Below are 15,225 nucleotides of genomic sequence, written 5' to 3'. Positions count from 1 at the left end.
CAACTCTAAAGAGTGTGTTGTCAATATGATAGTAATCAGGGATGGATGACTTCCCAAAGGATATTATTATGCATTTCATGGCATTTAGTTTTAGTCCATGACACTGACGCCAGTTGTTTGTCTGTGTCAGCCCCTCCTGGAGAACAATTGTGTCAGTGTGTGATTCAATGACAGCTCCTAATTTGCAATAATCTGCAGATTTAGTCAGCCAGAGACTACTGACATTGGCCTTGACTTCTGAGAAGTAAATGCCAAAAAGGAGCTGTCTCAGGACTGATCCCTGAGGGGCGCCACTTGTGACTGGCCTCTTTGTAGAGGTGGACTCTCCAATTCTAACTTCCTGGGTCCTGTCTGTGAGTCATTTGGCTATCCACTGGGTGACATACAGGTCTTTACCTAACCTCTTGAGTTTGTCAACAATGCCCAAGTGGGGTATTGTGTTAAATGCCTTGGCCAGGTCAAGGCAGGCAGTGTGAACGATTTTGCCCTCACCCATTGCTTTGGTGACCTTCTCAAAGAAGTCTACCAGGTTTAGTAAGCATGACCTGCCCTTTACGAAACCAAACTGGGTTGGGTCCAGTGTCTGGAGGTTTACTATATCTCTGTTGATCATCTCCATGATAATTCTTTTCATGATTTTACATACAAGACTAGTGAGACTTATGGGTCTGTAGTTTCCAGGTTCTGTAGATGGCCCACCTTTGTGCAGAGGAATGACTGTTGCCTTTCTCCATTCATAAGGCATGAAGCCTGTTTGGAGGTTACATTTAAATAGTAATTCCAGAGGTCCTGATAGGTCATGTTTCATGCTATTTATAAGGCATCCTGGGATATTGTCTGTGCCCATTGATGCAGTGTTCTTGGTCTTAGAGAGAGCATTAAGGACCTGTTCCCTAGTGATAGTAGGGGGAGTTAGATTTGATGATATTTCCTGAGGGAAGGTTGACGGAGAGAGAGGAGTAAAGTTGGAGCTGAATTTATCAGCCAGGAGGTTTGCTATATCTTCTGGCTCAGTATAGGTGGCTCCATTTACAGTGAGCTCTGCACACAACTGTGTATCGCATTTCTGGTTGTGAACATAGTTAAAGAATGCTTTGTGGCTGTCCTTGGCCTCGGAGGCCAAACTTGCCTTAAATTTGGCTTTTGTAGACTTTATTTGTCTACTTTAATAAGAGTGCTTTTATCTTGCTGGGTGCTGCACCTCCTAATTATTGCTAGGATTTTTGTCTGCCTGTTATACATGCAATTGATTTTGTGATTCCACCAGGGTGGCTTGTTTTTTTTGTTATTTCTGTACTTCTTCCTGGTGGGTACAGCTGACTTGATACAGTTATTAACATGCTTGTACAGGATTTCTGTGAACAGTTCTGCATAGGCAGAAGTGTTCTCAGTGTTTATGGGGCTTGAAATTTTGCCAGGTTCTCACTTAATAGCAGGAGGTTAGCCTTAGAATAGTTCCTGAATATTCCAGGTTTAGCTGGGGCCCATGTTTTATTTTTACTCCAAAGGAGACCGTTCTGTGGTCTGACATTACCAGGAAAGGCATTAGGGGGTGTGCAGCACTCTCCCATATTAGTGAGGACCAGATCCAGTATGTTTGCACCCCTGATTGGTGTACTGACTATCTGCTTCAGGAAGTTTGTGTTTACAAAATCCTGGAATCTCTGTGCATGTATGTTTGAAGTCGTACAGGATTCCCAGTTAATAATGGGGTAATTAAAGTCACCCATGAATATGGTATTGGGTTGGATGGTTAGTGTTTCTAATAAGTTTAAATACATGGTATGGGTTTCCTGAGTCATAGAGGGGGACATATAGCTTTGCAAGGAAGTCGTATTGCATTTTACCTATGGTGATTTGAACATGGAGAAGCTCAAGTGCATTGTCTTGTTTCACCAGCCTTGAAGTATATTTATTTTTGATGTAAATAGAGACACCGCCACCTTTAGCCCTTACCTGTGAAGTAGCTGGTCTAAAAGTGTGGAAGGCATTATAACCCTACACTGCTGGTGTGCTGTCCTCGACTTTAAACCATGTCTCTGAGACCACACAGACACGAACATTCTCTAGGGTAAAGAGAGCTTCCAGGGAGTGGAGTTGTTTTGTTTAGGCTCCTAGCATTGAGCAGTAATACCTTTAGATTTTCCTGGTTTTGGTATGTTATGTCGGAAGTACTTTCAGTTTGGCACTCCAAAAAGGCACTATGGAGGAAGACAATGTTTTAGCTAATATTCAAAAGCCTAGAGGGGAGAGGTGCAGACCATCCCTGGCAAAGCAGCATGGTCTGTTGACCATCTCGTTCCATGTTGACAAATATTTCACCCCCTTAGAATGATACCAGAAACGAAGCCAAGTATTAAAGTCAATCATCTTTTGTTCGTATTGTGTCATCATCCTTGGAGAAGGTAAAATGCTGCTCAATGCTAGGCTCATACCAGCCTGAGACACATGTTCAGAAAGCTCTATGATGTCTCTCTTCATATATTCTAAGGAGGTATGTCTTAGGTCATTTACTCCCACATGGACTACGACTGAGTCATATTGGTAATTGTGATCCAATGACCTGAGTACATGCGTAATGTGGTGGATCCTAGCCCATAATAAGCAACTGACCGTAACATTCTCCTTACTCAGCCTGGCAACAGAGACATCAGTGTGGCTCACAATGAAGTCTCCAATGACTAGAATGTTGGATTGTGTGGTGACTTGCTTTATGGGCCTAGAGGTAGAGGCCCCATGAGATGTAGTTCTATGTGTTGATGTTGGTATTGTTTTGAAAGAGTACATTTGACACTGTTGAGGGTATTTCTTGTGTGTACTTTGTCTAGAAGGTCTTTGTGGTTTAGGAAGGTTACAAGTAGGTGCATCAGTATATGTTGGTCTATATAAACGGAAAAAAAACAACAGGTAGACCACGGCTGAAAAACCAGGTTATAAATCCAAATATCCAAGTATCCAGATATAAATCCACTTCCACTTCCAACAAATTCTCTTTATTAAAACAAGAGTAAGCGCTTTCACGATCTAAAACAACTGATCACTTCTTCAGACTCTTCAAAACAGTTTAAACATTATTATTTAAAATCTAGCTCATCCAATAGAGTCACATTCTACTATGACATCATCTAATTAATCTTTTATGCTACAATTACATAGTGTAACCATCTACTTTAAACTTAGTAACAATTAAAAATACATATACATCACAATTCATGCAAAAATTACAAGAATACATATTACATATACTGTATGGTATAGTCAAATAAATAATTAATGCTTAAGTGGTCTAGATTTTAAAAAAGATTTCAACGAAACAGCATTATTCAACCCAGGGGGTCTGTCTGCTTGAAGTAATAAAATCCACGTTTGTTCTACTTCTTCTACTCTATTCTTTGTGTCACCCCCTCTATTACTTTTATTTATTACTTCTAGAACCATAAAGTTAAAAATGTGTTTTATATTTGCTTCTTCTACATGTTTTGCTAGGGCGTTCGTATCTTTCTTTTTCTTTATCTCTCTAAGATGTTCGAGAATACGCTCCTTCAAACATCTATTTGTCTTGCCTATATAAAAAACATGACATAGAGTGCAAAAACTAAAATAAACCAAATTCTGTGTTTTGCAATCAGCATAAAAGTCAACATCAATCGTGAAACCTAATGTGGGATGTTTATATATAGATTTACTATGTAGATACTCGCGTGCCATGCAATTTCTACAAGGAAAAGTCCCCTGTCTATTTGATTGCTTCAATTGTTCCTTAATAGTAGATTTATAGCAAAGTTGCCTTTTTAAAGATTTTTTATTTCTGAAGCAAAAGCTAGGTCTATCTTCTAGTACTTTCTTCAGCTCAGGATCTGACAGTAGAACATTCCAATTTTTCTCAAAAATATTGCAAAATCTTCTAATGTCGCTAGAATAAGTTATAGCGAGTCTTATTTTCATCCTGTTGATATCTTCTCTATTCCTATCTTCTTCTATGGTATCTGTGAAGAAGGGTTTACACTTTCCATCTCTATTAACAATAGTATATTTAATACTTCCATCTATATCTTTCTTACTATTTGCTTCAGAAATAAAAAAATTTTTAAAAAGGCAACTTTGCTATAATTCTACTATTAAGGAATGATTGAAGCAATCAAATAGACGGGGGACTTTTCCTTGTAGAAATTGCATGGCATGCGAGTATCTATATAGTAAATCTATATATAAACATCCCACATTAGGTTTCACGATTGATGTTGACTTTTATGCTGATTGCAAAACACAGAATTTGGTTTATTTTAGTTTTTGCACTCTATGTCATGTTTTTTATATAGGCAAGACAAATAGATGTTGGAAGGAGCGTATTCTCGAACATCTTAGAGATATAAAGAACAAGAAAGATACGAACGCCCTAGCAAAACATGTAGAAGAAGCAAATATAAAACACATTTTTAACTTTATGGTTCTAGAAGTAATAAATAAAAGTAATAGAGGGGGTGACACAAAGAATAGAATAGAAGAAGTAGAACAAATGTGGATTTTAATAATTCAAGCAGACAAACCCCCTGGGTTGAATAATGCTGTTTCGTTGAAACCTTTTTTTAAAATCTAGACCACTTAAGCATTAATTATTTATTTGACTATACCATACAGTATATGTAATATGTATTCTTGTAATTTTTGCATGAATTGTGATGTATATGTATTTTTAATTGTTACTAAGTTTAAAGTAGATGGTTACACTATGTAATTGTAGCATAAAAGATTAATTAGATGATGTCATAGTAGAATGTGACTCTATTGGATGAGCTAGATTTTAAATAATAATGTTTTAACTGTTTTGAAGAGTCTGAAGAAGCGATCAGTTGTTTTAGATGGTAAAAGTGCTTACTCTTGTTTTAATAAAGAGAATTTGTTGGAATTGGAAGTGGATTTATATCTGGATACTTGGATATTTGGATTTATAACCTGGATTTTTCAGCCGTGGTCTACCTGTTGTTTTTTTTCTGTTTATTTCGCTTGAGGTGTAAACCAGGCTTTTGCCCAGCTTTTTTGATTTTTTTCATATGTTGGTCTATATGTCTGCTTTGAATTGTGCATGATGGGTACAGCATGTGTACTACTGACAACCTTATTGACAATAGGAGTACTTTTATATGAGAACTTTGCCTCCAGTGATGTTGTGTAAATACGGCTCTTACATACCGTATTAGTTTGTTTATGAATTAACTGGTTGCCAGTAAACATGAGGCAATTTCTACATTGCCTCAGGATGCCCATATCCACCAAGTTGATAACGGAGACAGTAGGAAAGTTCATATCCATGGAAACAGATCCTTTTTTATTGATTAGACTGTTGGAGTGAGAATATCAATCACTGTCAGGAGTATCTGGTTTGCAACTGTGTGGACAGTGCTTGTCACTGCAAACTAGTTTTCCTGTGTGCAACTAGACATTGGAGAAATTTGAATTGTGCTTTTACATGAAAAATGTCACTCAAGGCATCTGAGTCTGTACAGAGCACTGCCAAACACTTGAGGGGAAACTAATACACAGACCCTGAAAATGTAAGGATAAAGTATTTAGGCAGATATTCTGAAGTTAGAAAGAAATCAAGCAGTACTTACTGAAAACAAGGAATTAGCTTGTCAAGAATGATGAAAAGAGGGGAGTCGCATGAATGGCTACTGCCTGGCTACTACTAATGCTGGTCTCAGCACAGCTTCACTCTATTGGGATATAATACTCCTTTGCTTCTTCTCTTAACAGAAGCAAAATGTTAGCACCAATCCCAAGAAGAGAAGCAGGCCACAGCCTGCTTGGTGATTCACAGTCTTGTCCCAGATGATGCAAGAGTCTGTAAACTTGTAACCTTTTTCTGGTAGATGCCTCGAATGGCAACCAGACCAATCAGGTACGTTAAGCGCAGACACCCGCTCTCCATCCAGAAAGAGTCAGGAATCAATGCACTCTGCTCCTACTCTCACCAGGATCAGAATATAAGCACAGATTCCAAACTGCCACCTATAAAGCAGTTATTAGGCTTTCTGGTGATCAGCAGCCTCCAGGAAATAATGTCACTGTACTCCTCTCACCAGGAGAAAACAGAAACACTAATCCCAAGACAACTACTGAGAGGCAGAATGTGGGCTCTCCAATAACTGGTGGTCTTGCAATAGATGCTAAAAGGCAAGATGAAAAAAATGGTTTATATTAAACACTGCAGTGTGCACTAAGCAGTTAGATATGAAAGTGGGTAACTTGTCTAACAAGTTAGTTTTAGTGGTGGAAAGCTATTATTTTTAAAAGAGCAAGATAAATTGAAAAGGGGTGGGCACTTTTGTATTCTGGTACTATAGAATACAGTAGGATGGCCAATAAATTTAAATAGTTGAAGGAGAGTGATTTCACATGATAATTTTGTGCTTACACCAGCCAGTAAAAGCAGAGAGGAAATAAGATACAAGGTCAATTTAACATAAATATGAGGAACGTGGTGATTTAGTAATGTAGGAAGACTACAGAATGAGAAGGAAGAAGACCGGATTTGAAGTTCTAAGTGAATCCTAGGTTCTGGAAGAAGTTGACATTGAACTGTAAAGCTTGAATAACTGTCGGAGTTGCGGCTTGAATCAGGAAGTTGTATACCTGGGAGTTTGCAGAATATTATGATATGTACTAGACACTTTCTGAATACTCTTGGAGCAGAGGAAAGCCCAAAAAACAAATCAGTAAACTGAAAATGAAATCACAAGGTGCAGAATCATAAATGTTTCCTGTGGTCTATGGAGATAAGCATCTTTGAGGTCCAGTGTAACCATCAAAGCTTTGGAAAATATCAGAGGGAAAAGATTCTGGGGTGTTAATATCTTGAATTTTGGAACCTTCAAAAGGTATACAGGGTAGACAACCAAGCACCTTCCTTTCTTGGGACAAGGGGAAAAAAAACTGGAGTAGAATCCCTTTCCTTTTTATGGGGAAGCTGTATTAATATCCTAAGTTAGAAGGTCGAAACTAATTGAAGGAACCAGGTGTTGTTGGTTCAGTGGAACTTGTGGGATTGCAGTCAAGGAAGGAAGGAAGGGAATTCTAATGAAGGAAGTACCCTTTCTGAATGATTTGTAAAACCTAGGAATAGTACAGTTGAGTAAGTAAACTTGGCAAAACAGGAGATGTTTGACTGATCACTGCTTTAGCATCCGTACCTATTTGGGCTTTATGCTGCCAAAAATATTACAGCCAGCCAGCTTCCAAAGCTTCAGGGTACAATCCATATGCTCAAACCATTAGGCAGCTCAAGCTATTTGAGCACCATACCCTTTAAGTCTTTCATGCCAACAGAGAGAAAGGATTGAGCCCTGAGGGGACTTAACTAGGAGTAGACATATATACACACCCTGGCATAATAAAAAAACAAAAAGGGGGGTGGGGGGGAGATACGGCAAAAGCAGCAGTCATCATTTGAACATCTACTTTTATGGTAAATTTATACACAACTGTACTATGTTTATCATACTGATCACTGCTGCAGTAGCCTTAGCTATATGAGTAGATTATACTAGCTTAGTGTATATAGGGAAGTGGAAGGTCCAGGAGACCTAGCAAAGCCTGATCTAGACCTAGGGAAGGAATCAATCTTGTAGTGCATTGTAAAAGTATGTACAGATGACCAAGTTGCTGCTTCTAGAATACTTCTAGAATCCAACCTTTCCAAAAAGCCTTACATGAAGCCAGACCACTGGTAGATTAGGCCTTGATCCAGCTTGGAATAGTTTTGTTGTGCTAAGAAACAAAAGGTCATAGGCTGAGACAACCATTTGGAACATTTAGAAATAGTCTGTTGTGACAGAGGTTGACCCTTCCTACTTTCACAAGAAATAGGTTCATAGGTTCATACTAGGCTATCTGCCCTAGGGCATTTATAAGTCTAGCCAGAGTGTGTTTGGCTTTCGCCACCCATTTTAAATTAATTTTGCTATGCTCTTTTTCGAGGTTAGTATACTGTGCCTCTGTCTAACAGTGACACAGAAGTGATACCCGGGGTAAACCTACGATCTCCCATCCACTCATCAAGATTCCTCTTGAAGAGAGTCAATGAGGGACTCTGCCTAACCTGGACTGGGATTTTATTCCAGAGTGAAGGGAGCCTCTGGGTTATGAATCTGTCCCTCCAGCATGTCCTATTTATTTCAGTGCTGAAGTTCAAGTCTCCCGAGCGTGTAGCTCGATGGGATTTGGATTTTCTGAGGTGCAGCATGTCCATTAATTCCGGGTTGGACATGGCTTTATACGTCAGGCACAGATCGCCTCTGAGCAGGCAGTATGCCACTGAGTAGAGCTGGAGTTTCTTTAACCAGGCAGCATATGGCATCTGTTTGAGCCCTTTGATCCTCTTGGTGAGGTACTTTTGGGGTCTTTCCAGTTGCTGCAGGTGTCTAGTAAGGTACATCCCAAAAGGGGAATTGTACTCAATTATGGGCCTGATGAGGGATGAGTAAAGAGGCACGATGACCTCCCCTGATCAAGATGTGAATCCCTTCATGATTAGGTGGGCTATATAAAATGTTTTTCTAACCACTTTGGCCATGTGGTTGTCAAATGAGAGATTGCTATCAACTTGGGTCCCCCGGTCCCTAATTACATCTTCTGTACTTAATGGATTACCACCTATGTGGTAATTTGTGGGCACTTTGTTTTTGCCAAAGGGGATGACTATACACTTTTTGGTGTTTAGCTTGAGGCCATGGCTCTGGCACCAGTTGGCTGTTTCTATGAGGCCCTTTTGGAGGATGCTTGTGTCGGCTGGAGAGTCAATTATGGCACCCAGTTTGCAGTCATCTATGAACTTGGTCAGCCACAGTCCTTCCGTGTTGGCCTGTACCTCCGAGAAATATATACCGAACAAGAGAGGTCCCAGGACTGAGCCTTGTGGGACACCACTTGTAACTAGTTTGGAGTCTGACATGGCTCCAGCAATTCTAACCATGTGGGTTCTGTCCTTGAGCCAGTTTGCAACCCATCTAGTGACATAGGGGTTTATATTTAAGCTGGTGAACTTATCTATAATGCCCGAGTGGGGTATTGTATCAAAGGCTTTTGCAAGGTCCAGGTAGGCTGTGTGGACCACCTTCCCCACGTCAATGGCCTTGGTGACTGTTTCAAAGAAATTGACCAAGTTTAAGAGGCAGGATCTGCCCTTAACAAAGCCAAACTGGGTAGGATCCAGTGTCTGTAGGTCCCCAATATCTTTATTTATGAGATCCATGATGACCCTTTCCATAGCTTTGCAGACCAAGCTAGTCAGGCTTATGGGGCGATAGTTTCCGGGATCCGTTGAGGCACCACCTTTGTGGAGAGGGACCACTGTTGCTGTACGCCACTCTTTGGGTACATATCCTGTAGTAAGGCTGAGATTGAACAGTAGTTTTATGTTTGGGTTTAGCTCTTCTTGGAGTTCATGTAGGATGCAGCCCGGGACACCGTCTTGTCCCATTGATGCTGTGTTTTTTGCTTTGGAGAGGGCGGCTCTTACCTGAGCATCTGAGATGTCAGGGGGGCAGCACTCTGCTGGGATAGATATTTGCCCTTTTGGTGGGGGGGGGGTTTGCGCTGAACCTGTCAGCTAGGATATTGGCAATGTCTGTGGGTTCAGTGTATTTTTTGTCATTTTGAACTAATTCTGAGCATATCTGGGAATTCCCACCCAGGTTCCTAACATAACTAAAGAAAGCCTTGTGATTATCCTTAGTGTCCTGTGCAATTTTTCTCTCAAAGCAGGCGTTAGACGATTTTATGAGTGCCCGTAGTTTTTTTCTAATACTGATCAGAGATGCCTTCCCTTTTTGGGATTTTGCTCTATCATGTATTAACTTCCTCCTTCTGTTGTATAGTTTGTTTATGGCTGGGGTCCACCAGACAGGACGTCTGCCTTTGTAGGATTGGGTCTTGGTTTTATTTGGGATTGCATGATCCATGCATTCCTGAAGGTGTTCATAGAATGCGTTTATAAAGGATTCTGCGGTCTGGGCCATATTTTCCACAGGCCCAGGGGCATTGAAGGATTCCACCTCGGTTTTGAATAGTGTGAAATTTGCTTTAGAGAAGTTTTTCACTGTGGTTTTCTGGGCAGGGGGTGGGGTCGGGATGTGAATATCCAGTGAGATTAGTTTATGGTCTGATCTTACCAGTGAGGGATACACTTCTGGTCTGGAGCATAGAGTCCCCATGTTGGTGATGATCAGGTCCAGTATGTTTTCCCCTCTTGTGGGAGTGGTAACAAGTTGTTCCATAGCATTTGAGTTTATAAATTCTAGGAACCTTTGGGCTAGGGTGTTAGAGCTAGAGTAATGCTCCCAGTCTATGTGTGGGTAGTTGAAGTCGCCCAATATAATGGTGTTTGGAGAGACCTTCATATTTTCCAGTGTTCTCAGGAAGGCCGAGTGGGGTTCCTGGGTTTGGGAGGGTGGTCTGTAGCAGGCTATAAACTGGAAGGCAGTTTTACCCACTGTTAGTTGCACATGGATAGTCTCTGATGCTTTGTGCTGTGCCACCAACTTGGAGGTGTGGGTATCTTTGACGAATATTGATACTCCCCCTCCTTTTGTGGTTCGGTCCAAGTTTTGGGGCAGAAAAGCATGGTATGAAGTATAACCTGGTAGTGCTGGGGTGCTCTCGGCAGCTTTGAACCAGGTTTCTGTTACTGCACAGATATCGATGTTCTCCATGCTAAGGAGAGTTTCAAGTGCATGCATCTTGAGGTTTAGACTTCTGGCATTGAGTAGCATTACTCTTAGTTTCTTATCCCTTGTGATACCTATGGAGGTGGGTTTGTCTTTTGAGCCTTGCCTAAAAAAGGCACTATGGGGGTAGCAAGAGCCTTTGCCAATATCCGAAAGCCCAGGGGTGACAGGTGCAAGCCATCCCTAGCGAAGCATCATGGCTTGTCGAGCATGTCATCCCAGGCTGACAGGCATTGGATCCCCTTTGAATGACACCAATACTTAAGCCAATTGTTGAAATTGATCATCTTGCCTTCATATTGTGGCATCATTCTTGGTGAGGGTAAGATGCTACTCAAGGTCAGGGTCATACTGGCCTGGGCTACATGCTCAGAGAGCTCTTCTATGTCTCTTTTCATGTAGTCCAGGGAGGTACGTCTCAGGTCATTCACACCAGCATGGACAATGATTGAGTCATATTTGTACTTGCCTTGGAGTGACCTGAGTGCTTGTGCTATGTGGCGGATTCTAGCGCCCGACAGGCAGCTCACCGTGACCTTCTCCTTGTTTAGCCTGGTGAGCGGGACGTCAGTGTGCCTGATTTATAGAGTCACCTATTACAAGTGTATCAGGTGTGTTGTTTAGCCTTAAGGGCTGTGACTGTTCGGCACACTGGCTTTGTGAGCTATGTGTTGCACGTGTTTTGTTTTGGGGTAGCGGTTGCTTGGGTGTCTGCTTTGGAGGTCTCTGCTGCTTAAGCAGATTTTTATTTAGAGCCTCCGCGTATGTTTTTGTGTGTTTATGTGTTTGGTTTGCTGTCGTGGTAGGTCTATGTGAGACTGGAATTGTAGTGAGTGTGGTTTCCTTCTCCTGTACCTCGAGAAATATATACCGAACAAGAGAGGTCCCAGGACTGAGCCTTGTGGGACACCACTTGTAACTAGTTTGGAGTCTGACATGGCTCCAGCAATTCTAACCATGTGGGTTCTGTCCTTGAGCCAGTTTGCAACCCATCTAGTGACATAGGGGTTTATATTTAAGCTGGTGAACTTATCTATAATGCCCGAGTGGGGTATTGTATCAAAGGCTTTTGCAAGGTCCAGGTAGGCTGTGTGGACCACCTTCCCACGTCAATGGCCTTGGTGACTGTTTCAAAGAAATTGACCAAGTTTAAGAGGCAGGATCTGCCCTTAACAAAGCCAAACTGGGTAGGATCCAGTGTCTGTAGGTCCCCAATATCTTTATTTATGAGATCCATGATGACCCTTTCCATAGCTTTGCAGACCAAGCTAGTCAGGCTTATGGGGCGATAGTTTCGGGATCCGTTGAGGCACCACCTTTGTGGAGAGGGACCACTGTTGCTGCACGCCACTCTTTGGGTACATATCCTGTAGTAAGGCTGAGATTGAACAGTAGTTTTATGTTTGGGTTTAGCTCTTCTTGGAGTTCATGTAGGATGCAGCCCGGGACACCGTCTTGTCCCATTGATGCTGTGTTTTTTGCTTTGGAGAGGGCGGCTCTTACCTGAGCATCTGAGATGTCAGGGGCAGCACTCTGCTGGGATAGATATTTGCCCTTTTGGTGGGGGGTTTGCTGAACCTGTCAGCTAGGATGTTGGCAATGTCTGTGGGTTCAGTGTATTTTTTGTCATTTTGAACTAATTCTGAGCATATCTGGGAATTCCCACCCAGGTTCCTAACATAACTAAAGAAAGCCTTGTGATTATCCTTAGTGTCCTGTGCAATTTTTCTCTCAAAGCAGGCGTTAGACGATTTTATGAGTGCCCGTAGTTTTTTTCTAATACTGATCAGAGATGCCTTCCCTTTTTGGGATTTTGCTCTATCATGTATTAACTTCCTCCTTCTGTTGTATAGTTTGTTTATGGCTGGGGTCCACCAGACAGGACGTCTGCCTTTGTAGGATTGGGTCTTGGTTTTATTTGGGATTGCATGATCCATGCATTCCTGAAGGTGTTCATAGAATGCGTTTATAAAGGATTCTGCGGTCTGGGCCATATTTTCCACAGGCCCAGGGGCATTGAAGGATTCCACCTCGGTTTTGAATAGTGTGAAATTTGCTTTAGAAGTTTTTCACTGTGGTTTTCTGGGCAGGGGGTGGGGTCGGGATGTGAATATCCAGTGAGATTAGTTTATGGTCTGATCTTACCAGTGAGGGATACACTTCTGGTCTGGAGCATAGAGTCCCCATGTTGGTGATGATCAGGTCCAGTATGTTTTCCCCTCTTGTGGGAGTGGTAACAAGTTGTTCCATAGCATTTGAGTTTATAAATTCTAGGAACCTTTGGGCTAGGGTGTTAGAGCTAGAGTAATGCTCCCAGTCTATGTGTGGGTAGTTGAAGTCGCCCAATATAATGGTGTTTGGAGAGACCTTCATATTTTCCAGTGTTCTCAGGAAGGCCGAGTGGGGTTCCTGGGTTTGGGAGGGTGGTCTGTAGCAGGCTATAAACTGGAAGGCAGTTTTACCCACTGTTAGTTGCACATGGATAGTCTCTGATGCTTTGTGCTGTGCCACCAACTTGGAGGTGTGGGTATCTTTGACGAATATTGATACTCCCCTCCTTTTGTGGTTCGGTCCAAGTTTTGGGGCAGAAAAGCATGGTATGAAGTATAACCTGGTAGTGCTGGGGTGCTCTCGGCAGCTTTGAACCAGGTTTCTGTTACTGCACAGATATCGATGTTCTCCATGCTAAGGAGAGTTTCAAGTGCATGCATCTTGAGGTTTAGACTTCTGGCATTGAGTAGCATTACTCTTAGTTTCTTATCCCTTGTGATACCTATGGAGGTGGGTTTGTCTTTTGAGCCTTGCCTAAAAAAGGCACTATGGGGGTAGCAAGAGCCTTTGCCAATATCCGAAAGCCCAGGGGTGACAGGTGCAAGCCATCCCTAGCGAAGCATCATGGCTTGTCGAGCATGTCATCCCAGGCTGACAGGCATTGGATCCCTTTGAATGACACCAATACTTAAGCCAATTGTTGAAATTGATCATCTTGCCTTCATATTGTGGCATCATTCTTGGTGAGGGTAAGATGCTACTCAAGGTCAGGGTCATACTGGCCTGGGCTACATGCTCAGAGAGCTCTTCTATGTCTCTTTTCATGTAGTCCAGGGAGGTACGTCTCAGGTCATTCACACCAGCATGGACAATGATTGAGTCATATTTGTACTTGCCTTGGAGTGACCTGAGTGCTTGTGCTATGTGGCGGATTCTAGCGCCCGACAGGCAGCTCACCGTGACCTTCTCCTTGTTTAGCCTGGTGAGCGGGACGTCAGTGTGCCTGACGATAGAGTCACCTATTACAAGTGTATCAGGTGTGTTGTTTAGCCTTAAGGGCTGTGACTGTTCGGCACACTGGCTTTGTGAGCTATGTGTTGCACGTGTTTTGTTTTGGGGTAGCGGTTGCTTGGGTGTCTGCTTTGGAGGTCTCTGCTGCTTAAGCAGATTTTTATTTAGAGCCTCCGCGTATGTTTTTGTGTGTTTATGTGTTTGGTTTGCTGTCGTGGTAGGTCTATGTGAGACTGGAATTGTAGTGAGTGTGGTTTCCTTCTCCTCCTGACTGGTTACGCCAGTACTGAGTTGAGAGAGCTTAGCCTCCAGTTTGGCTATATGGTTGCATCTCTCACATGTGTTGGAATTTGTTGGGAGGAGGAGAGGGTTGTCTGTGCACATGAGGCAGTTGTAACATTGCCTCAAGATTCCCAGATTCACCAGCTGGACCGGAGAGGAGATTGACAACTGACCTTTGGGCATGCTAGAATAGTATTGGGAATTCCTTTATAATTGGAAAAAAGCGACAGTGGGGAACAAGGTACTCAAGGGGAGCTTGTGAGGGTGTAGTGCTTTTAATTTTTTAGTGCTGACTTATATAATTGCTTTAGTGAGCAAGTGCCAGGTAACTTAAATGCAATGTGTTACAGGTAACTTAAATGCAAAAATGACAAACAGTAACTTTCTTTCAAGTGAAACAAGGAAATAAGTACAGTAAGCAATGCAGATATCACTAGGGATCCACAGAAGCGCTGAAAAGCCACGTTTTAGGTGGAATTAGCGTTTCAGGGAAACAACAAGCATACAAACAAAGCTAGATTCAGCAGGCCTGGATCTAGTCTATGCTACAGCAAACAAGGTATACCAATTTCAGTAAGAAACAGTTCAAATATGCAGGCACTATAAGCCTTTAACCAGAAATTCCCAGCTCAGAAGGGCAGAGTCCAGCCTCTCCTCCTACAAGAGTGCAGACCACGAACATTCTTAATGTAAAATAACTGGCCTGAAGCCCAAGTGCTTAAACCAGAACTAATACACTTTTAGAATAACAGACACTGAGCCCTCAATCAGCAGTTCCCAACTTAGAAGGATGTAAGCTACCTGTCCTGCCACCACAGTGCAGGCCACAAACCTTCCTAATGTAAAACAACTGGTCTGAAGCCCAAGTGCTTAATCCAAAAGACTTAGAATGATAGCTACACTTTAATCAAGTTACCAAGCAGTAATAAATACAATT

This window comes from Protopterus annectens, chromosome 6.part0, assembly GCF_019279795.1.
Source record: "Protopterus annectens isolate FY-2018-M chromosome 6.part0, PAN1.0, whole genome shotgun sequence".
NCBI lineage: Eukaryota > Metazoa > Chordata > Ceratodontiformes > Protopteridae > Protopterus > Protopterus annectens.
This window is presented reverse-complemented; position numbering follows the sequence as displayed.